The sequence below is a fragment of the Protopterus annectens genome, chromosome 2.part2, assembly GCF_019279795.1.
Source record: "Protopterus annectens isolate FY-2018-M chromosome 2.part2, PAN1.0, whole genome shotgun sequence".
In the NCBI taxonomy this organism is placed as follows: domain Eukaryota; kingdom Metazoa; phylum Chordata; order Ceratodontiformes; family Protopteridae; genus Protopterus; species Protopterus annectens.
In genome coordinates, this window is record NC_056730.1 from 61,329,766 (window position 1) to 61,353,198 (window position 23,433).

The following is a 23,433-nucleotide window of genomic DNA, read 5'->3' on the forward strand; positions in this document are numbered from 1 at the left end:
CTTTTTAGCTGGGTTTTCAGCTTAAAAAGAAAACCTGAAAAATAAATTCACAAGCCTGAATTGCATAAGCTGGATGTCCAAAAGCCTGAAATTTCATAAGCCTGAAAACTCAAAAGCCTAAATCCCATAAGACTGAAAATATACAGAACACCAAAAATGAAATGCAAAAACACATACAAGACAAAGGATAGCAGTTTTCTCCAAGTATGGGCAAGGCAAGCCCCCCTGCGCCCCCCCATACCCCCTGCTAATTAAATATATGAGCTCCGAGATTGCACGTTAGTGTAGCAAAGTGCAGTCGTGGAGTTGTTGTATATATGTAGCTGGGGGTGTGGGGTGGTGCAGTCCACCACATGGCGGGTTCAGGGGGGCTTGCCACTCTGCTTATATTTGGTGGAATATAGTTTGTTTCGTGTTGTCGTTAATCAGTATATGTGATCCTATCTGTTTTCAATCTTATGGGATTCAGGCTTTTGAGTTTTCAGGCTTATGAAATTTCAGGCTTTTGGTCTTCTTGCTTATGCAATTCAGGCTTGTGATCATTCAGGCTTCTGAAGTGAATCCATATGTATGTATGTATGTATAGATATAGATATATATATATATATATATATATATATATATATATATATATATATATATATATGTAATATAGTGAGAGAGAGAGAGTGAGATTTAGCAATGTACTTTTGCGAAAATCAATTCAGCGAATTGAGGTTGCCTGTTCCAGGATCCTGTGGTGATGCAGTTATGGTGTATTTTAGTGGTGTCTGGGAGGGGAGCTTGTTGTAGATCGCGATACAGTGAGGATAAGAGAATATTCCCTTTCCCCACTGTAGTGCTATCTCAGAGTTAGTGTATATAAGCAGCAGGAATGTGGAGGTTGTAGGGTTACTTGCCTCCCTGCATACTTGTGTTTAGTGTATTTTTGTTTATTTGTTGTTTTAGTGAGCTAGGTTTTGTAAAAGTGCATTTTAGAATAAATGCACTTTCACAAAAACTGAGTCATGAAATTGCAATTCACACACACACACACACACACACACACACACACACACACACAGATGCATTTAGAGTGTGTGTACCAGATGAGTATGTGAGTCTATATAATCCTAATTTAAGCAGATTGTCATTGTATCCTGATCCATCAAGTGTTGCTGAAGGAATGACTCGTGTTATTCCCCCATTTTTCTGATGCAAGAAAACAACACCTGAATGTACCATTTTAAAATGCATTTTTCATGTAATTTTTGGGTTTCTTATGTAGGACTGCAGTAAAATCCTATGTTCATTTTATGGCATACCTCTTATTTGCCCACGAGGACACAGCAAATTTGCCAGCTTAAGAAAAGTGACTGCAGTGTGTCATCTTTTGAAGCCTGTAGTAGATCTTTCTCAGTGGTGAATGTAAGAAATGTATGCTCTGTGGAAATTCTAATCTTTACCTGGCAAGGTTTGTCTGAGTATTCATGTGAGACCCCCCGCCCCCCCATTAATGGCCATGCTAGGGATAACCCGTACAGTAACTAATGAGATGCATTGGGCGAGAAGATAATGTCATTGTGTCTGAGGTCCATGTCAGCAAATTAAGAAAGTTTGAGTCGAGTGATAATTAAGATAGTTAAGAAAGTAATTGTATGCTTTCTGGAGTTTGAGGATGCATAATGTTTTATGAAGCAGTGGTTTCTGTCTAAGATTACAGAGAAGGGTACATCTTTTTACACTTTTTAAATAAGGATGCTTTGAAGATCCCAGCTTGAGTTATGTTTTAATTTCTGAGGACTTCATCTTCCAGTGTGACACACTTTCATTTTATTTGATTTATTGTTGACAAGAAAGGTGAGTTGGTCTAAGCATATTTTGCTGCTACAACCAGAACAATAAAGCAAAATTATAAATATCTAGGAAACAAATTTAAACATTCGTAAAGCATATAACAAATAGATGTGGACAGAAGAAATAAGCAAACGTGAATATACATCAGAAAAGTCTGCAAAAAAATGAATAATTAAATATACATTAGATAATGCAGCAAAGAGGCCACAGGAACTTCTGCATGGAGGAAATGATGAACATAAAGTGGGTAAAACACCATAATGTTGGTTTAGTTTTATATAGTAACATAAATTCTATTTCTTCAGATGACCTGGGATGTTATGAACAATAGGATAAACTCAGTAGAGCAATCTTGTTTTAAGCAACTAGGGATGGGATAACTAGGCTTGTAATGGCTCTAGTGCCATTAGCCTACTAAACTTCTATGAACTTATGAGTGCTTAAAAACAAAACAAAAAAAAAATGATTTGCACAGCAATAGTTATGAGTTATTGCTAGAACAATAATCGTACCAAGAGACTAAGAAGTCTAGATAAGGATTTATTTTGTGGTTTATATTCTCTCAACTGCGTTAGAAATGATGCTTCACAATGCAAATGAAATCCAAAGGTAAGTTCACAAAAGTGAGTGCGGCCACCATGGAAAGACAAGCAGATAATAATCCAATGTGGTTATTTTTTTTTATTGTAGAGGGTTAACACAATCACAAGTCAGTTTTCCATGCTTGAAGTACGTGACAAAAATGTCTGTCAAGTCCACAGAAAAATTGCACAATTATACTAGGTATGTAGGCCTTAAAACCCTTGAGGTCAGAAAATGCAGTTTACATAGCTTTGGAGGATATCCTGAGGTGATGCAGAGATGCACTTACTTATGGAAGAACATGCTCAAAGAAAAAAAAAAAACTTTAGGCAGCTGAAGACAAGGTGACAGTCTGTGAGGTACAGAGAGGAAATCAAACATGCAGCTTCTTTACTGATGTCTGCTCTGTGATCCCACACATTTCCCCCAACATCATTTAATAATGTTGAAAGGCAGGATACATGTATCATATTTCCTTGCAACTGCAGCATCAAAAAAAAGAAGCTGTCTTTCGGATTATAGAAACGTATCACTTCAGAATACTAAATGTCTTCATTTTTTTAAACTATAGACTCTGTTACAGAGTTTCAGGCTCTTTTAAGAAATGAGCCTCTGGAGAAAGATGCAAGGAATGCCTCTTTTTCTCTTAAGTTTAACCGTTTTTTTTTTTTTTTTTCTAATTTCCTTGTGGAAGTAATGTTTCTTTTACAATAATCAAATTACCACTGTTTGCTTAGAAGACACATGGTACATGTCTGCAATCATCCATACAGCTTTTTAGATACGGTATTATCAGGCTGTCTCTCCTAACTGCAAAACCCGTAACAGAGTCCCACAACTACACAAATATAATGTAAATGAGAGAGAACTGAGTTTCAAAAGATGCAGTATTAAAGCATTTTTCACAGCCCCCCCCCCCCCCAAGTTACCTGTCTCCATGAGTGGTTGCACCCTGAAGAGCTCTGTTACTTGTATTTAAGTCTGATATCCCACTACTTCAGATTAAGGGGAGGCGTTTTTTGGTACCAAAGTCTCAGACTAACATGACAACACTGAAAGGAATTTAGTCTCTCTCTTCAGTGAGAACCCAAGTTAGTGTCTGCTCAAGACAAAAGCACTATATACAAAGGTAAAATAATCAACACACTGAGTTCCACGACTTTTCCAACACAGAATACAGTCAGAATCAGAGTTGTTATAGGACGCATCTGCATAATGCCCTATACTATGTCATTACATACTGTACAAAGAGCAGCTCAGTAGTGGGACAAATTGCATTCTGTTAAAGTACACACCTGTTTACCTCCAATACTAGAAATCACATTTACTCTGAATGAAGGCAAAAGAATGACTATTTTACAAAGAACTGCTTGGTAGACAGTATTGTACATTATGCTGGATTTGATAAGCTGTTTAGCTCATGCACATTTTTGAAGCACAGGATACAGACATGATCAGCTAACCATTGTTACCGCACACTATATCTTGTAGTCCAGGGTTTGATTCCTTCAGTGTCCAGCCTTGCATACTGTGTGACTCTGAAAAAGTCACATAACCAAGCAGTTCTCCTGGGATTGCCCTGGAAATAGACACATGTGCCCTATCCAAATACCTTATCAAAAAAAAGGAACTGATTTGTTCAAATGTGTGTCTGCACAAACCCGCTTAATTGTAACAAGAAGCATTTTACACTGAAAACCAAACCCTTTCTCAAGTAGACTTGAGACTTAAACAAGTCCGTATGGACATGTGGCATTGTGGAGTCTTCTGTATGGTCTTTTCATATGACTAAGGTGACAAGTGTTCAGAAGCAAGCCTAAAGCTAACTTTCAGGAAATGCTAAGGAAGGAAAGAGCTCATCAAAAACGGTCTCCCGTTCTGTAGCTTTTCCTCATGTTGAGCTGTGACCACCAAATATGCCAGTGATTCTTGCAGAATGTTAAACGGACCTAAAATTGCATCTGTATTTATGATGCCTTTTTAAAGAAGCACTCTTATTTTAAGAGTATGGATATAATGCTGACCATTTTAACAACTTCTATATTATACTCTGTTTACTTGATATTTCAAAGCATTCATTTTCGTATTGTAGAACTGTAGCATTTTAACCTATGCGTATTTCAGTCATAACCACTCACTGGTAAGCCCTCTTTTCCCCATACACTTTTTACTCCAGTCTCAGTATTCCCTCCCATGGTTTATCTCCAACTGTGATTTAAAAAGCTTGTTTCAGCTACATATTTGTAGTTGTTTTACTGCCTGCACTTTAACCAAGTCATTTTTGTGTTTAAATTACCTGTTTAACTGTTGTAGGCTACACACTCAAGTGCGATAGCCATTTATGTGCATTTAAAGTGTTTTTTTTCATTGTATCTGTTTTATTTTCTGAGAAAAAAAAAAAAAAACTTTCCCATCTTTCTAAGCTAGTATAGTCCAGTTTTCAGGTTGGTGCTGAATTTAGGGCTGTGTTACAAGTTTCTGTGTTTGCCCATACCTTACTTGGATAGAAGGATATTTCTCTGTTCACCTGTGAGAGAGGGGAACTTTGAGAAGCCTATCTGTCCCTGGAGGAGTGGTTTCAGCCCAGAAATTAGTAGTTTATTGGCCATTTTGGGCTAATTTCTCTCTATTTCCCTGCCAAAAAACCCACATTAGAGAGGTTTTGCGCTCCAGGCAGCGCCAGTTAGCTAGGTTACAACTATTCCTGACTCCACAAAGTGTACTCTTCAATTTTTCCCTTGGAACTAGACAAACTTTCAACTTAAGTACTCAAACCATTCACTTCTCAGCCCGGCACTTGCTCAAAACTGGTAGCAAGCACTAATAAACCTTAGCGCTAGACCCCCCTATACTGTAGAGAAGGACAAGGCTCTCTAGTTGTCCTTACCATCAATCAGTAAAACTGCTCACTGTAACTATCCAGGCATGTCCAAAGGGCAGTTTTAGGTGTACTCTCTGGTCCAACTGGTGAATCTGGACGTTTTGAGGCAATGTTACAACTGCCTCATGTACACAGACAACTCTCTCCTCCTACCACCATACACTACTACATGCGAGAGATGCTATTATACAGCCAAACTGGAGGTTAAGCTCTCTCAACCCAAGACTGGACCAGACAGTCAAGAGAAGAAGGAAATTACTTGCATCACACCACCAGTCTCACATAGACCTATGAAACCAGGACCGGCAAAAAAAAACACATAAATACATGAAAACATACTTGGAGGCTCTAAATAAAAATCTGCAAAAGCAACAGAGACCTACAAAGCAGACATCCAAGCAACCTCCACCCCCCAACACAAGCCATGAAACACATACTTGACAAAACCAGTGTGCCATGCAATCACAGCCCTTAAGGCAAAATAACACAGCCAACCCACTAGTAATAGGTGACTCTATAGTCAGGCACACTGATGTCCCACTCACTAGGCTGAACAAGAAGGTTACTGTTAGCTGCCTGTTGGGTGCCAGGATACGCCACATAACGCAAGCACTCAAGTCACTTCAGAACAAGTACAAATACGACTCTATCATTGTCCATGTTGGTGTGAATGACCTGAGCCGTACCTCCCTGGACTACATGAAAAGAGACATGGAAGAGCTCTCTGATCACATAGCCCAGGCCGGTATGACCATGACCTTGACCCTGAGTAGCATCCTGCCATCATCAAGAATGATACCAGGGTATAAAGAAAAAATTACCAGTGTCAACAATTGGCTAAGCTTCTGGTGTCATTCACAGGGGATCCAGTGTCTGTCAGTCTGGGATGACATGCTCGAGAAGCCACGTTGCTTCACTAGAGATGGCTTTCACCTGTCACCCTTAGGCTTTCGAATACTGGCCAAGGCTCTTGCCACCCCCATAGTGCCTTTTTTAGGCAAGGCTCAAAAGACAAACCCACCACCGTAAATAGGACAAGTAACAAAAAAGTGAGGGTAATGCTACTCAGTGCCATAAGTCTAAACCTCAAAATGCACGCACTCGAGGCACTCCTCAGTATGGAGAAAATAGATGTATGTGCAGTAACAGAAACCTGGTGTAAGGCTCCAGAGAGCATCCCAGCACTACCAGGCTACAACTCGTACTGTATATTTCGGCCACAAAACCTGGACCGAAATACAAAAGGTGGGAGCGTATCCATATTCATCAAGGATACCCCCACCTCCACGTTAGTGGCACAGCATGATGCTTCAGAGATCATCCACGTGCAACTAACAATGGGCAGAACTGAAATTCAAATTATAGCTTGCTACAGATCACCCACCATGTCTCAGGAACCCCATTCCGTATTTCTGGAAACACTGGGAAACATAAAGGTCCTACCAAACGCCCTGATATTGGGTGATTTCAATTACCCAAACATTAACTGGGAGAATTAAGTGCTTAACTCCCTTGCCCAACATTTTCTAGAATTTATAAACTCAAAAGCCCTGGATCAACTGGTCAACACCCCCCACCAGAGGTAACAACATACTGGACCTGGTCATCACCAACATGGGCGCCTGGTGTTCCACACCGGAGGTCAACCCCCGCTGGTCAGATATGACCATAGACTAATCACACTGGATATCCACATTCCGCCCCCACCCCTGGTCAAAGAAACCACCGTGAAAAACCTTTCAAAAGCAAACTTCACATTACTTAAGACCGAGGTGGAAAGTTTCAAATCCCCCATGCAAAAGGATAACGCTTCCCAAGCTGCAGAATCCTTTACTAATGCACTTTACAGGCACCTACAAGAATGCATGGATCGTGCTATCCCAAGCAAAACCAAAACTCTCTCCTCCAAGAAAAGGAAACTAGTGTGGTGGACGCCTACCATAAACAAGCTATGCAATAGAAGGAGGAAACTAGTACAGAAAAGAGTAAAATCCCAAGAAGGGAAGACATCCCTGATCAGTATCAGCAAGAAACTATGATCCCTCATAAAATCATCCAAGGCTAGCTTCAAAAGAAGAATTGCCAAGGACTCAAAAGATAACCACAAGGCGTTCTTTAGTTATGTCAAGAATCTAAGTGGCAATTCTCAGATCTGCTCGGAGTTTGTGCAGAATAGCACAAAATACACTGAACCGACCGATATCACCAACATCCTGGTAGACAGGTTCACTGCAAACTTCACCACCCTCTCACCCCCAAAAGGACCCATAACCATACCAAAAGAATGTAGTGCCCCTGATATCACAGACACTCAGGTTAAAACAGGCTTCTCCAAAGCCAAAAACAGCATCAGTGCGACTGGACAGTATCCCAGGCTGCGTCATACACGAGCTCAAAGGTGAACTAACCCCTCACCTAAACACACTGTTCAAAGTCGGCCTCTCCACAAGCTATGTGCCCATAGAGTGGTGCACAGCAACTGTTATTCCGCTCCACAAAGGTGGAGCCACAACAGACCCTGGGAACTATCGCCGTATAAGCCTAACTTGCTTGGTCTGCAAGGCTATGGAGTGCATCATCATGGATCTCATTAACAGAGACATTGTTGACCTCCAAACACTGTACCCTACCCATTTTGTTTTTAAGGGCAGATCATGCCTTCTAAACCTGGTGGACTTCTTTGAGACAGTTACCAAGGCTATAGACTAGGGGAAAGTTAGTCCACACAGCCTACCTAGACCTTGCAAAGGCTTTTGACACCATTACCCATTCTGGTATTATAGACAAGCTCACCAGCTTGAACATAAACTCCTATGTCACGAGATGAGTTGCCAACTGGCTCACTAGCGGAACCCACATGGTAAGAGTTGCGGGAGTTAGGTCTGACAATAAACCAGTGACAAGTGGCATTCCCCAGGGCTCAGTCCTAGGACCCCTCCTGTTTGGCATATACTTCTCAGAGGTACAGGCAAGCACAGGAGGACTATAGCTGACAAAGTTCACAGATGACTGCAAACTAGGGGCTGTAATTGACTCTTCGGCTGACAGACATCCTCTAAAAGGGTCTCACTGAGACAGATACCTGGTGTCAAAACCATGGCCTCAAGCTAAATGCCAAAAAATGCATAGTCATCCCCTTTGGAAAAAAAGTACCCACAAACTGCCACATAGGTGGTAGCCCCCTAAATACGGAAGACGTAATAAGGGATCTGGGGACCCAAGTAGATAGTAATGTCTCTTCTGATAATCACATTGCCAAAGTGGTTAGAAAATCCTTCTATGTGGCCCACCTAATCACAAAAGGGTTTGCATCCAGATCAAAAGAGGTAATTGTGCCCCTGTACGCATCCCTCATCAGACCCATCATAGAGTACAACGCCCCATTTGGGATGTACCTTACAAGACATCTGCAACAGCTGGAAAGACCACAGAAGTACCTCACCAAGAGGATCAGTGGCCTCAAACAGATGCCCTATGCAGCTCGACTCCAGCTGTACTTGGTTGCATACCACCTACTCAGAGGTGATCTCTGCCTGACATACAAGGCTATGTCCAACCCAGAATTGATGGACATGCTCCACCTAAAGTAAACCATATTCCTTCGAGCCACACGCTCTAGGGATCTAAACCTCACCACAACAATAAATAGGACATGCTGGAGGGATAGATTCCTGTCCCGGAGACTTCCCATGCTCTGGGACAAGACTCCAATCTACATTAGGCAGAGCTCTTTGCTAACTCTCTTCATGATGATTTGTCCATTTGCTTGTCTATTGTAATGTTTTTTGTTCAAATTTATGTGGAGCTTTTCTCCCCGGGCCTCTACTGAAAATGGAAATGTATCCAGCTAGACTAGCCCGGTCAACAAATGTAAAATAAATAAAAGAAACCTTGACGAGTGGATGGGAAACAAAGTTTACCCCGGGATCACTTCAATGGCTCTGCTGGACAGAGGCAGAGGGAACTAATCTAAGGGGGCGGCGAAAGCCAACACATTCTGGCTAGGCTTTTAAATGCCTTTGGGCAGATAGCCTAGTACCTACCTATGAACCTATATAACCTGGCTACCATTATACTTCTTCTACCTTTCTTCATTTTTCTCTTCCACCCCGAACTACTCTCTCTTTCTGTGCAAGCTGTCATATCCATATTCTTAATATATTACTGCTTCACTGTTAGTTTCCCACATGATATTTCAGAATGTTTGTATTTGTTCATAAAGTAAGGCCTTCTCTGAAAAGTGGCTTGTGTATTCAGTAGTTCTATCCTGGTAAATGAAAGAAATTAACACATATATGTTATGAAAAAAATGACAGCTGTCACATTTATTGATTCTTTGAAAAACATTGATAATTAATACCTGCTGTCAGAATATTTGAAAAAAAGATGTTGAATTACTTGGAATTACTTAGACATCTGCATATTTTTCAGCAGTGCTCAACACATTCTTAATTGCCGTACTTCATGAATAACAAATTGGTTAAATTCTTATTTGTTATTGCAAATGCAGTTTCATATGCTGGCTGTAAAATCTCAACATTTCAGATATAGTATGAAACGTTTGTCAAGTTCTGCAGTAGCTATTCATCTGCTAGGTAGAATATTATAAAAGGAGGCCATGAACTCTGATTTCAAAGGATTATGTTTGCACTGTCCTATAAGTGACAGAGAACGAAAGCTGGCAAGCCAAAAGTAAATTAATAAAATAGAGATGCAGCTGCTGCATTTATATACAATAGACTTCAAATCACATCTATAGAAAAAAATAAAAATAGTTAAAATGGTTGCTGTGCATTTTACGCCAAGCTTACTGAGCACACCAATTGATGGATATTATCCTTAAATGAGAAATTGTCAGACCATGTAAGAGAAAAGGAATACCTAGACAGCAAGTCAAACCTACCAGGAAAGTGATGCATCTTAACTTTGGTACAAACCATGTCATAGTTGTTCATGGTGTGGTACTTGAAAATGGCAGTTTATTTAGATATATGGTTAGGTAAATGTCTTACTTTGGTGATCATACTGCTTTGTTTTGTTTTTATATCACCATGTGTATATACATGTCAGACTGCTCAAGTTTTCAGGTGAGAGCTACTCATTGATTTAAAGGCTCATCTTGAGTGTTCAGGGAAGATTTCATTTGCCTTCTCTGTTCTGCTCCTTTGGAATAAGCTACTTTTACTGATTTGGAGAAGTGATTCCCTGTCCTCTTTTCTGAATTAAGCTATCTCTTTAGATGTTGTGATCCTAGTATGGGGCACCTTCTATGTCTCCATAACTTTAATTTTTAGTTGTCTGCCTTATTTTTAGTTTATTTGCTGTGTTTATTATTGGATGGTATTACTGATTATTTTTAGCAAGTTATTTTTTTTTTTTATGAAAAATGACTATATTTAGGTATTTGAAAAGGCTGCAGTACAACCCTTTTAGGATAAACCTAGTAGATTGCCCTTACAGATACCATAACGATTTCTGTACTATTGAAGATTGCAAAATAAATATTTTCATCAAAATATCGTCGCACAACCAACCTTATCAGTAGTAATTTTTACACTGTGTTCTTTCAGCATGAAGGAAAGCAATTCTGCGCAGCCAATACATTTAGTTCTAGGAGACTATATTATACTTGTGCTCTGATAAAACCTTTGGGTCAGAATCCTGATGGCTGCTTTTATCAGTCTTTTCGTCATAGAATAGAAAACATCACAGTGCTCTAAAAACTTCTTTGAGGATAACGGACTGCTAGGCGTCTGTTGAACCTAGTCCTATAATTTGTTATAAAGCTATCTTTGCTTAATTGAATGTTTGCTGCTTCATAACACCTCTATTAAAATCAGACTCCTTATGAGATACATACATAGCAGGAGCACAAAATCAGTCCAAGGTGAGAAAAGGCTCCCCAGAATCTCACTGCTCCTAAGAGAGCTTGTGCCAGTTTTATGTATGCTTTCTTCACTTGCAGCTTGCTTTTATTTTTGATTCATTCAATGTTGTTTAAAAAACACTGGAATATGTGTGTGTGTGTGTGTGTGTGTGTGTGTGTGTGTGTGTGTGTGTGTGTGTGTGTGTGTGTGTGTGTGTGTGTGTGTGTATGTGTGTGTGTGTATGTGTGTGTGTGTGTGTGTGTGTATGTATGTATATATATATATATATATATATATATATATATATATATATAATTTTTTTTATTCAAATCCTTTGTGATTCTGATGATGATGCATTAATATTCATTGTCTAGTTTCCACATCAGGTTCCCCGCTGTAGTCAGTGTTACCATTACAGTGAAATTGTCACCTTTCCAAGTTGCAACATAGCCATCTCTTTCTATCTGCACATAACAAAGGGTGGGATTAATCATGCACATATCCTCGAGGTAACACTCAAAAGGTTTGCTGTCTGCCATCACATGGAAAAGCAAATTGAGCTTTGCTTATTTTAGTGTGCAAGCTGAGACTTAAGACAGGCTACAAGCTGCAAGATTATTGACGAAGGTAGGAAGGTGGCTCTTAATACAGAGAAATGACAGCAGTTGATGAGACTCTGATTCCATGTAAAAACAGGAAAAGTGGGGTGGTTGACTATAAGCCACTGTTTTCATGGCATACGTATTCTCAGTACTTTACACTTAGTGTATGTCTAGGTATGTGTGTGTATTACTATTTAATTGCACATAATTCAGTATTACTAGTCTTGTGTGGATAACTGATGGTCCTGAAGTACAGGTATTTCTTGTTTTAGTTAAGTATAACAGTTTGCTGCTAGTTTTCTGATGGTGGCAAGTTCCACCGTAGTTTTAACCCTTCTGTGACTTTTCTTAGCCAGTCATATTTCTTCTTGTATTTAACTTACTATATGTTTATAGGGGTGGAGGATGGGATAATGGTTATGGTGTTTGTCTTAGACACAAGGTGCAGGGTTTGAGTCTCACATGGGGTAACTGGCTAGGCTTAAAAAATGGCTCACAAGGGCAGGTAGCCTAGTACTAACCTACGAACCTATATAATACATTTTTCAAAGTTATTTTGTTATCCATCACTGTGTGAAAAATAATGCACCTTATTTAACTTAAAAACTGGAATATTATCCACAAACCTTCCTCTGTTGCTGTCCAGTTTAAATAGTGTTTTTTCCATTAAAGTTGTTGACCTGCTGTCTAACCATTTACAACAAAACAAAGCCATACCAGAACCCAGTGTTTTTATAGCCAACTTGCCTTCGATATTATGTTTTTACTATCACAGGACTACCTACCATCCTTGATGGTAAATGTGTTAGCAAACATATGGCATAGTTTCATAAGTTCTTGGGTCATTACTAGGCTAACGATCCCAGGGGACCTTTAAGCCTAACCATGCTTCCCAAATGCATATGACAAGTTTTGATATCCTAGAGTTATTTTAAGGGGTATTTGTAAGCTTGGACATTGGTAGTCAAGCATTTACAGTCTTCTTTGTCTACTAGAGACATAAATGCCCATCAAGGGTAAATGTCAATGTCCCCATCCACCGGCCAAAGTTACACTTCAATTATCAGTCTCGGTGGCACAGAAGATGGCACACACTTTGCAGAAAACTGTGGATTATATTCCTGCATCAGTAAGATGGATTGCTGTCACTGTAGAGTGGCACAAGGGGTAGTGCTGCACTCCTGAGTAGGTTGTCCTTCAGGTGAGACATAAAACTGAGGCCCCTCATCTTCTTGAGTTGGTGGTAGCTCAAGTGGATGTAAATGATTCCATGGCAGCTATGAGTCTGGTAAGTTCCCCAATGGTGTGATCAAATTTCTCCTAGTAGTATGGTAGTAAGGAAATCATTCTCTTTTGCACAACTTGTAAGCAAACCAAGGCCACATCTGCTTGAGTTGGTGTGTTGGGTGTCTCCTGTTGAGGCCACTAGCCTATTAGGACTAACCTGGTCAACAAAGGATAAATAAAATAAATTGTATTTTGGAAGAAGTCTGCTTTTCATGGATGGGAAGTGTGTCACAGAGAAGAGGTAGTCTCCGAGATGCATACATGTCCCTTCAGATTGTCCTGCTTGTGTTGTAGATTAGGTTTAGATCCCTAGCTTGGGTAATTCTGATATTTGTTTTGCAGAGGTACAACAGATCTAGCAGAGTGGGATCAGAATGTCATGTAAGATTATGTAGATCAGCAGTAGATTGCCTGTGAACAGTCTTTAAGAAACCGAGTATAGGGATAGGGCTTTGAGTTGAGCCGCGTTTTACATGTTTACGTCATGTATTATTTTTGTGAGGAACCTCCTATGGATGCTGCAGCTGTTGCACCTGATGCTGCAGGTACACACCTAAGATGATGGTGTACTCTGATTGATCTGATGACCGGCTATGGCATGGTTGGTCCTAGATGCCATGCCCTTGTTTATAAATTGTGCAACATAGAATGATTTCCTTATTACTGTAGACAGACGATGGTCAAAAGCCAGTTACTATCTAGCATACATTCCCAAATCTCTGACCACTGGGTCTACTCTTAAGACTGTTTACATCAATGTGGTAGTCTCCAGGGGCAACAGTCTTCCAAAACGATGCTATTATGTATTTCATGGCCTTGAGCTATAGACCATGCCTCTGGCACAAGCTTAGTCTGTATTGAGCCTTCATAGAAGGAACTTGTGTATTTTGGGAAATTGTGTGACAGTAAATACTTTGCAACTGTCTGCAAACTTGCTTATCCAGAGTGTCTTGGCATTGGCCTTGACTTCAGAGTAGTAGATGTCTAAAGGAGCAGCCCCAGCACTGAGTCTTAAGGGAGTCCACTAGTGACTTGACATTTTGTGGTGATAGGACCCAAGAAGTTAGGATAGGGGAGTCTGTCTATCAGCCAACTGGCTATCCAGTGGATGACATTAGGAATTTTATAACCCTATTTTATGGGTTTGTTTACAATGCCTGAGTTGGGTATTGTGTTGAAAGCTTTGGCCATGCCAAGTTAGGCAGTCTACATCTTTTTGCCCTTTTCACTTGCTATGATAAATCTCTCAAAGATGTCCACCAGGTTAAGCAGATATTACCTGCTCTTGATGAAACCAAAGTGGGTTGGGTCCAGTGTCTGAAGGCTTGCTGTTATTGTTGATCATTTCCATGATTCTTTCCATGACTTTGCATATGATACTTATCAGACTTATGGGTCAGTAGTTACCCAGATCCATAGAAGACCCACCCTTGTGCAGCATTTAAGAATAACCAGTATTTGTATGCAGTGTAACCACCTCTCTCCTCTAGCCATGACCAGCACATGAGCAGTGACGTCATTTATCTGAGTGCCTCAGATAAGTTGAGCCAGTTATGTGACAGACTCGCTGCCAACTTGCTCTTGAGCTAAGTGTTGTTTCTCTGTTGTATTTCTGATTTTCATATTGTCATATGATTTTTTCTGTAATATAGTTATTGGGTTTTTCTTTCTATAGCCTACCTATTTTTCTCCTATAACTGTTTACTTCTCTTCATCTTTCCCTTATACACTTCAGTGTATTCTGTACTACCATTGTTGGTAGTCTTTATTTCTTTTTCTTTTAGAAAAAAAAAAAAACAAAACAAATGATTGTAGTGGTACTCGCTTACAATGTTCCTTCTACACGTGCTGTAGTCTTTCCTACCATTGCTGGTAGTTTTCTCTACCTTTGGTACATCTTTCTGCCATTGTTGGTGGCCTCTTTCTTTCTCTGTTTGCTTGTTTGGTTTAGTTTCATAGTGTGCTCTGTGTGTGTGTGTGTGTGTGTGTGTGTGTGTGTGTGTGTGTGTGTGTGTGTGTGTGTGTGTGTGTGTGTGTGTGTGTGTGTATGCATGACTTGGTTGTACGAATTATGGCTGACAAGGGTAAAACCACCTCTGGTTTTAAGGAATGTCTGGAGTGTGGCCATAAAATGCCTAATTCTGATGGTCACTCTGTTTCTTTTGCCTGGGCCCGGTCCATTTGCCAGAGGATTGTTCAGTTTGTCATGGTTTTAGTCACTGACCCTGGAGTAAGGGAAGAATAAATTGTTAAAGTGGATGATAAAAATCTTCCTTTGAGGAGGCCTTAAAGGGTCTTTCCAGCAAAAGCAAAACAGATGTTTCTTCCACTTCCTTGTCTTCCTCATCTTCACAACTTGAAAAACCTAAAAAGAGGAGTTGATCGGTGCTAGCTTCTCCCTCTGCATTGATGACCAGAAAACGTAGAACTTTGTTTCCCTCTGCCAGTGTGGAACTGTCTTTTACTACAAAGAATACTTGGGTGCTGATCTCTGCACCAAAAGTGTCTCCTCCATCAGTGCCAAAGTTATTGGCGCAGCTCCTAGACCAGTCCATGGAGCCAACAGCCTCGTTGCTGTCTCCCATTTCAGTGCCGAATTTTCTTTCCTGGATCATCTTAGGACCAGTTACTCACCATCTGTAGATGCTTTTGATGGTCGATTACCCAGCCCCCCCTTTTTATTTTTTATTTTTGAAAGAACAAAAAATCGCCTCTACCCAGTCAATTTGTTCTACAAAGAGTCTGACAAAAATGGATGCATAGATTTGGTAGATCAGCTCCTTGCGACTAGGGGACTTTCAGTTGTGTCCTCTGTTCCAGCCCCTTCAGTTGCCAGAACCCTTCCTTCCATGACCTCACCTACTTTCTCCTCTGACTTCATCTGAGGCTTTGGACATCCTGGCTGTGAGGTTACCAGAGCAGACTGTTTCGGTCCCAACAAGATCTTCATCTCCGTTTCCGACTTTCAACCCTGAAGTCTTCACCTCTGTCGCATCCAGAGAACTCTTGGGGTAATAGCTGTGTTATTGGTTCTGAGGGGCAGGACTTGACTGGTGTTTTCAAACCATCTCTGCACCTTGGTGCTTTTAAAGGTGTAACTCTACCCTGGCTTCGGGGGCAATTTCTTCAGAGTGGGGAGTGACCATAGTTCTGAGGCAGTCATTCTTTGTTCTAGGCTCCCTTCCCTCTTTGGGGGGTACCAGCTTTCCAGGCCATGGAGAGGGCCCTCTCCACTGTGGGTATCTAGTTGGCTCCACCCCTGTTGGAGCAGTTTCCCAGTCCTTCCTCTTGTCCAGAGCTTCTACCAATCCCATCACCTGGACAGTGGGTTCTGAAGCTGCAGGAGTTGCCTATTCAGGTTTTCTCCTCTTCCAGTACCTCCCTAGATCATCCCACTGAGGAGGTTCCTCAGAAGAGGGAAGTGTAAGAGGAAACATTTAGATTCCCCTGAGGAATCCATCACAGAGGACGCTGATTTTGATGAAAGGGAGGGTTCCTGATGGCCACCCATAGAAGATGTCTCCTCTGGAGACGTCCTTGAGTTCCTTAAACAGGGGGGTGGCTGGATGTTCCAAAATCCCTCTGTGAAGGAATTGGTTTACCTGCAGGCTTTTGGCGCTCAACCATTTACCTTTTGGGTTACTCCGCCTGCTGATGAGCACATTAAGTTGATCTCACAGACTGTATAGAAGGCTCCAGTCACCATAGAATTCATCCCTCTGAGGCCAGGCAAAATTTTAACCCAAGTATCATTGGTTTTGGACAAAGGGATTGCTGGCAGATACCTTGATGGTAGTGGTGGCCACAAAAAAGGAACTGGCAGAGGATAATTCCACTATCCATTCTCCCAGTAGAGAGTCTCGGGTGATGGAAAGTGGTTTTATGTTTCATTGACCTTTGTCTTACAGTCTTTAAACTTTATGGCACACTTCACCCAGACTCCAACGGGATCTGATTAAGGAGTTCTCAGGTACCTTGTCAGGAGCCGTATCTGACAAAGTCCAAGATAAGGTTGCTTCACAGTTAGCCACCCCAGAGTCCATTTGGCTCATAGCACATGCAGCTGAAGGGACAACTAGAGCAGCAGGATCAGGCTTAGTCATGAGGAGGCAAACCTGGGTGCACTTGTGTGAATTTGCGGAGCCATTTAAGTCTTAATTCCTCAATGCCTCCTTTGATGGATCGTACCTTTTCGTCCCTGAAGTTTGAGAAACTGTGTCCAGATGTAAAAAGGATAGAAAGAACCATTCTGCAGTGGGTGTATGTTTTTCCTACTCCTCAAATGTGTTCAAAAAGTCCCAAGGACCTTTCCAGGACATGTGGCAGTGGCTCCCCCAGGGGCAGAGGGGGAAGCTTTAATGGAAGATGCCATCCAAGCCACAGAGGTGGCTGGCAAAACTCAGGGTTCAAGGGATACCTTTGCTGGTCAAACCCCATCATCGTTCCTGAAAGGATGCCAGATTGCATTCCTCTAGAGGCAGTAAGACAATGCTTATCCCTGCATTGACATGCCTGGCTTCCGATAACTTCTGATGTTTGGGTGTAGAGGATAGTAACCAGAGATTACTCCATACCCTATCTTCTACCTCCCCAGTGTTCCACACGAGTCAGCAGGAAGCAGCAGGACAAGAAATTCAAATACTGCTAGAAAAGAGAGAGTCATCCAAGAGGTCCCACCAGACCAGATAGAATCCAGTGTTTACTCAGGATTTTTTTTGTGCTAAAAAGACAGGGGACTTGAGACCAATTTTGGTTCTAAGTGTTTTGAACAAATCTGTTAGACAAAATTCCAGATGGTCACAGTTCAGTCTACTGTCTTGTTTCTAGGGAAAGATGATTGGATGCACTCAGTAGAGCTCCAGGATGTGTATTGCCACATAAAAATTGACAAGCACGCCAGGAGATTTCTCTGCTTTCAGCTGAGAGCCAGTCAGTACCAGTTCAGAGCCCTGCCCTTTGGTCTCACTACAGCCCCCAGGGTGTTCATCAAATGCATGGCAGGCGAAGCAGCTTACTTGAGACTGTGCAGATTCCAGGTGTGTCTTTAATTGAGTGACTGTCTCATTACCGCTTCTGCCAGGCATCTACTAGAAAAAGCAAGAGATTATTTTCTCCAGACTCTTCCCAACCTGGGGATTACAGTCAATTATGAAAAATCACATCTGACTCCAACACAAATTATAGAGATCATAGGAGCTGTAATAAATACAAATACCTGCATAGCCTCCCTACCTTATCTGAGATTGCAAAAGATCAAGACCCAAGTGGAAAAAATTATCAGAAGCAAGAGAGTAGCCACATGACTAGTTGTGCAAGCCCTAGGTTCGATGGTGGCAGCCATCGTGTTAGTTCTCCTAGTGAGGTTTCACATAAGGTTTTCAATGGCTTCTAGCATCCCAGTGGTCCATTCTGTGTCAGCCAATGTTGGACCAGATTTTGATTATCAACTGTTGCAAGAAAGACCTAGCTTGGTGGAAATTCTCCTGGGCTGCCCCGTTCAGTATGTCAGCCCCAAGCCATAGTGGGAATAATCTGAGCAAGACTGTCCAAGGCACTTGGTCCCCATGGAGAGGAGCTTGCATATCGATGTTCTGGAGCTGAAGGCAGTGGTTGTAGCATTGCAGGCCTTTCATACTGCTCTCCCTGTAGGAGAGATTGAGATTCAAACAGAAAATATGTCAGTAGTTTGGTACATCAACATACAGGGAGGAACCAAGTTGTACCCCCTTTGTCAAGAAGCTCCGTGTCTGGCAGTGGGTGATCTCTTCCAACTGCTTTCTGATAGCTGCGTGTATTTCGAGGAGCTCCAGTGCGATAGAAGACAAATTGGGCAGATGCATTCTTCTACCTCACAAGTGGTCTCGCAATCCCAGAGTAGCGAAAAAGATCTGTTGTTGCTGGGGCCAGCCTTTTTTCATCAACCCTGAACACCAAATGCAGCAGCTACTTTGCCCTGGTTCCCCCTCTGGGGAGTCCCAGAGAGACTGTCTCCTGCATACCTTTCCCCCTTTTCCATGAATTCCTCAATTTCTAAAGAAAGCAGTCAGGTTGAGGAGCAAGGTAATCCTCATCGCTCCATTCTGGCCTTGACAGATTTGGTTCCCCATTTCTGGTCTTATCTGATAAAATGACACTGGACTGTGGACCCAGATCTGGGTTTCCTATCCCATCCAGAGGGATTAGTTCACCCAAACCTTCAAAACCTCAAGCTCACTGCTTGCCTCCTCTAATTACATTGATTGGCAGGCATAATAAACTTTGTTCCCCAGTTTGTAGGATTCTTCTGGTCTCCCACAAGCCTACCACCAGAAAACTCTGCAATAGCAAATGGAAGAGATTTTCCTTCTGGGCTCATGATAACATTAATCCATTCTCTTCTCCTATCAGTAGTCTTAGAATTTTTAGCTTTGCTGTTTGAAGCAGGGGCCTCTTCCTCTACTATCAAAGTTTGATTAGCAGCTATCTCAAATTTTCATAATGAGTTTATACAATGTTCATTAATTTCTCAGTCTTTGCAAAGCATTTTTAAAAGGGACTTTGATGTTAACACCCCTTAATATACACCTTGAGATTTAAACGGGCTTTTACAGACAGTTAATTCCCCTTTTGAGCCTGCTATTGACTGTGACTTGAAATTCTTGTCTTGGAAAATGCTACTTCTGGTAGCGATAACTTTTGCCAGATGGATTTCTGAAATTCACGCTTCAACTTCCAAACAGGGATGCCAGATTTGCTACGAGACAGGATGGGACCCACAAAAAAAAGGTCCTTCATGCTAACTGAAGACCAAAAAAAAAAAAAAAATAAGGTCTTTAATGCGGAACAGGTAGCTCCACTTTAAATACAAGTAGCTCCATGTTTAGTGATTTTTGATTAGTCTGTATGCCGGTATGCAAGCCAGTCAAAAAATCGCGCAGCGAACCCTCTTCTGTTCAATGAGGAACATCAGGCAGTTCCACATTAAACAGAAGTAGCTCCGTTTTTGCAATTTTATTATTTGCTCATATACCAGCATATGGGCCTGTCAAAAAAAAAAATAAATAATTAAAGCGGAGGCTGTTTTGCCAGGATTTTAACTGGCAGTGTGGGACTCTGGATCAGGCTGCTGATCCAGGGACAGCCCCTGCTCAAATAGGGATGTCTGGTAACCCTGCTTGCAAGCCACCTTATTTGATGTTTTACAAAGACACAGGGTTTCACTAAGAACAAACCCTTCCTTTTTGCCAAAAGTGGTGTCAGAAAAGAATATCAACCAGTATTTTTTTCCCAGTTTCTCAAACAAAGGAGAGTTCTGTTTGCATTTACTAGACATTCATAGACAATTGTGCTTCTGTCTTCATAGAACAAAAGAAGTAAGGAAGACTGAGCTGTTTCCTTTTCAAGTGCTAAAATGGGCAAGCCAGTTACTGAAGTCACTTCATCTAGATGGCTAACGGATTGCATTTCCTTTATATACAACAAGAGGAATGTTGAATTACCTGGGCCTGTTGAGGCGTACTCTACCAGAGCAGTCGCTACTTCGGCAGTGTTCCAATCTAACACTTCCATGGATGATATTTGTGCAGCAGCAACATGGCCTACATACCTTCATTACTTAATGCAAATTGGATTTGGTCTCTAGGGAAATCCAATCTCCCTACTTACATTTTCTATCTGTGCAACAGATTCTCCATGGACTAACGTCACCAATATTCCTCCCCCGTTTATATGAAATACATGGTTTACTTTCTAATATATTCATGAAATCTTTATGTTGCACCAAAAAGCCCCAATAATAATTAACTAACTATCAATTCTGCACTAAAGAAACTACATCTAGTAACACAAATGATGAGTTCCTTTTTTGCTGTCTTAGATGCAGGCAGATTTTCCTTCTCTAATAGTTGGAATATTCTCAGCAGTACTAAGCTTATTTACACAGTCTAATAAAATCTTACTGTCATAACCTCTTCTATTAAACATCCTAATGGTCTCTCAAAGCTCACTGTCAAATTGCCCATCATTGCTACATAACCTGCGTAGTCTCAAAAACTCCCCCTAGGGTAAAGCAAGCAGTGAGTGAGAAGGGTGACAGCTATGTGAAACAACAAGCCACGTCAAACGGACAAATTTATTCTGCAAAGCTTTCGGGTCAAACACCTTTCTCAGTGATAATATCTATGTAATTTGTAAATGCTTTTGTAAACTACCTTGGAGCTTTTCTCCCCGGGTCTCCACTGAAAATGGACTTCTTGCCCAGCGTGACACTACCCAGTTAACAAACGAAATATGAACAGGTCAGCAGTTATTCAAAGATACTTAAACTCATTTAAATTATTTTTCAGTCACTGAATGTGTGGAGAAACATTAAAAACATTCACAATAATTACAGAGATAAATTAAATGTTCAAAATTGCAATACACGGAAAAGTATTCGAAATAAATACAAAAGTGTTTGTTAATTGTTGAAGTTTTAAAATGTAGGAAAAGGCTAAAACAACCACATTTTTTGACAATGTACTACTTTTTTGCATTAACTAAAGCTTTTCAAAGTATCTGAAGTGTTCAGAATGTTTACAGTGTTAAAGTAAAGCTTTTTCAGAGAGATTGTTGTGCAGTTGAGTGTAATTACAAGTACCTGGTCTATGCTTCTATTTAAACGTATTTTGTTATGGCAGAGGGATTTTGTAGAGCTGGACTGCTGGTGTTTGATAATATTTCTGAGAATTGGCAAGTGTTTGAGCAAGAATATATTTTCATACAGGCTTCATTTTCTGATAAAGATGCACGTACAAAGGCATTTATATTTCTAAATTTAACTGGCTCTGAAGCCATTGAGATGGAACATTCATTTGTGTATGCACCTGCTGTATATGCAGGTAAGGGGGGCAACCGCCATATTGTGATACAGGCTGAAATGTGGGAAGACTGAGTGCTTAAACCATAAATTTAGAGAAATGTGTAACCCTGAAATGAATATTACGATGGAAAAGCACATGGTTTACGCAAGAAATCAAAACCCTGGTGAAACTATAGTAGCATATATTACTGACTTGAGAAATAAAGCAAAAATATGCAGATGTGGTGATGAGAGATGAGCTGATGAGACTGGCTTGTGTGTGGTGTTAATGATGCAGTGAGAAAGATTTTGCTTAGAGACCGTGATTTAATGTTAAGCAAAGCCATTGAGATTTGTCAAATATATGTATTTACAGAAAAACATACAAATATGTTAAGAATGAGAAAAACATGCATTCAGTATCTGCTAGTGTGAATGTTGATAGAATACAGCATAAAGCTGAGATGAAAAAGAAATATAAACCGGATGGGGCTACAACACCCAACTTCATTGCTAACTGTCATAAATGTGGGGGCAGCCATGAATCTAAATGAGAGAAGTACTTAGCTTTGTGTCAGCAATGTCACAAATATAAAAAGTGGAATAATTTCAAAAGGCTTTGCACGTCTAAGGTGGCACATACTTTTATTAAAAGACAGCCTCCGAAGAAGCAAGAATATCAGCTAGAGAGCTGTGAGGTTTCTATGTTGATGGGTGTTTCTGTGATTAATGAAAACTGTTACCACAGTAGAGTATCAGTTGGCAGCAAGCACTTGAAATATTTTGTACTGTTCAGATTAATGGGAAATTTGTAGAGCTTAAAGTAGATACTGTTTCCAAGTGCAATGTTATAGCAGCACAAATGTTTGCCAGAGTAAAAGCTGGTGACAAACTTGAGTCAGCAAAGTGTGCAAAACTAGTTACTTATGGTGATGAGACGGTGCAGTAGTTTTCACATGCTATTCTGCTGGGAACAGCTATGCAGTTTTACATAGTCAAGACACCTGCAGTCATTGTAAGGTCTCAGTTTGAGAATGAGACTTGATTTCATTTAATAAAGAGGTCCACCATATAAGTCTGTACAAGAATGATACTTTTACACAGAATAATTTTAGTGAGATGTTTTCACAGATGAGCTTGGCAAACTTCTGGTCAGATATTCTATGAAGTTAAACCATGAAGTAAGCCCAGTTGTCAGACCAGCAAGGAAACTTTTGGTAGCAATCCAGAGCAAAGTAAAAGCAGAAAATCCACTAAAAAAAAAACACTAAGAAAACTGTAGCAATATAAAAGAATGCCCAATCTGTAATCCAAAGCAGCTTTATTCAAGCTCTGATGTCTCGGCCAAAGCCTTCAAGGAGTAAAACAAAATGCAAACCACTTGCTTTAAATATAAAATACTTCACACTCAATTAAATATTTAAATAAGCATTCTCTAGTTACACTCCTCATTTAACCCTCTAGGGGACAGACTATCAAATTTTAAACTATAAATTGATTCTTTAAATAGCAAATGTTTCTTTATATGTCATATCGAACTTAGAAAACTTTATTTTTTCC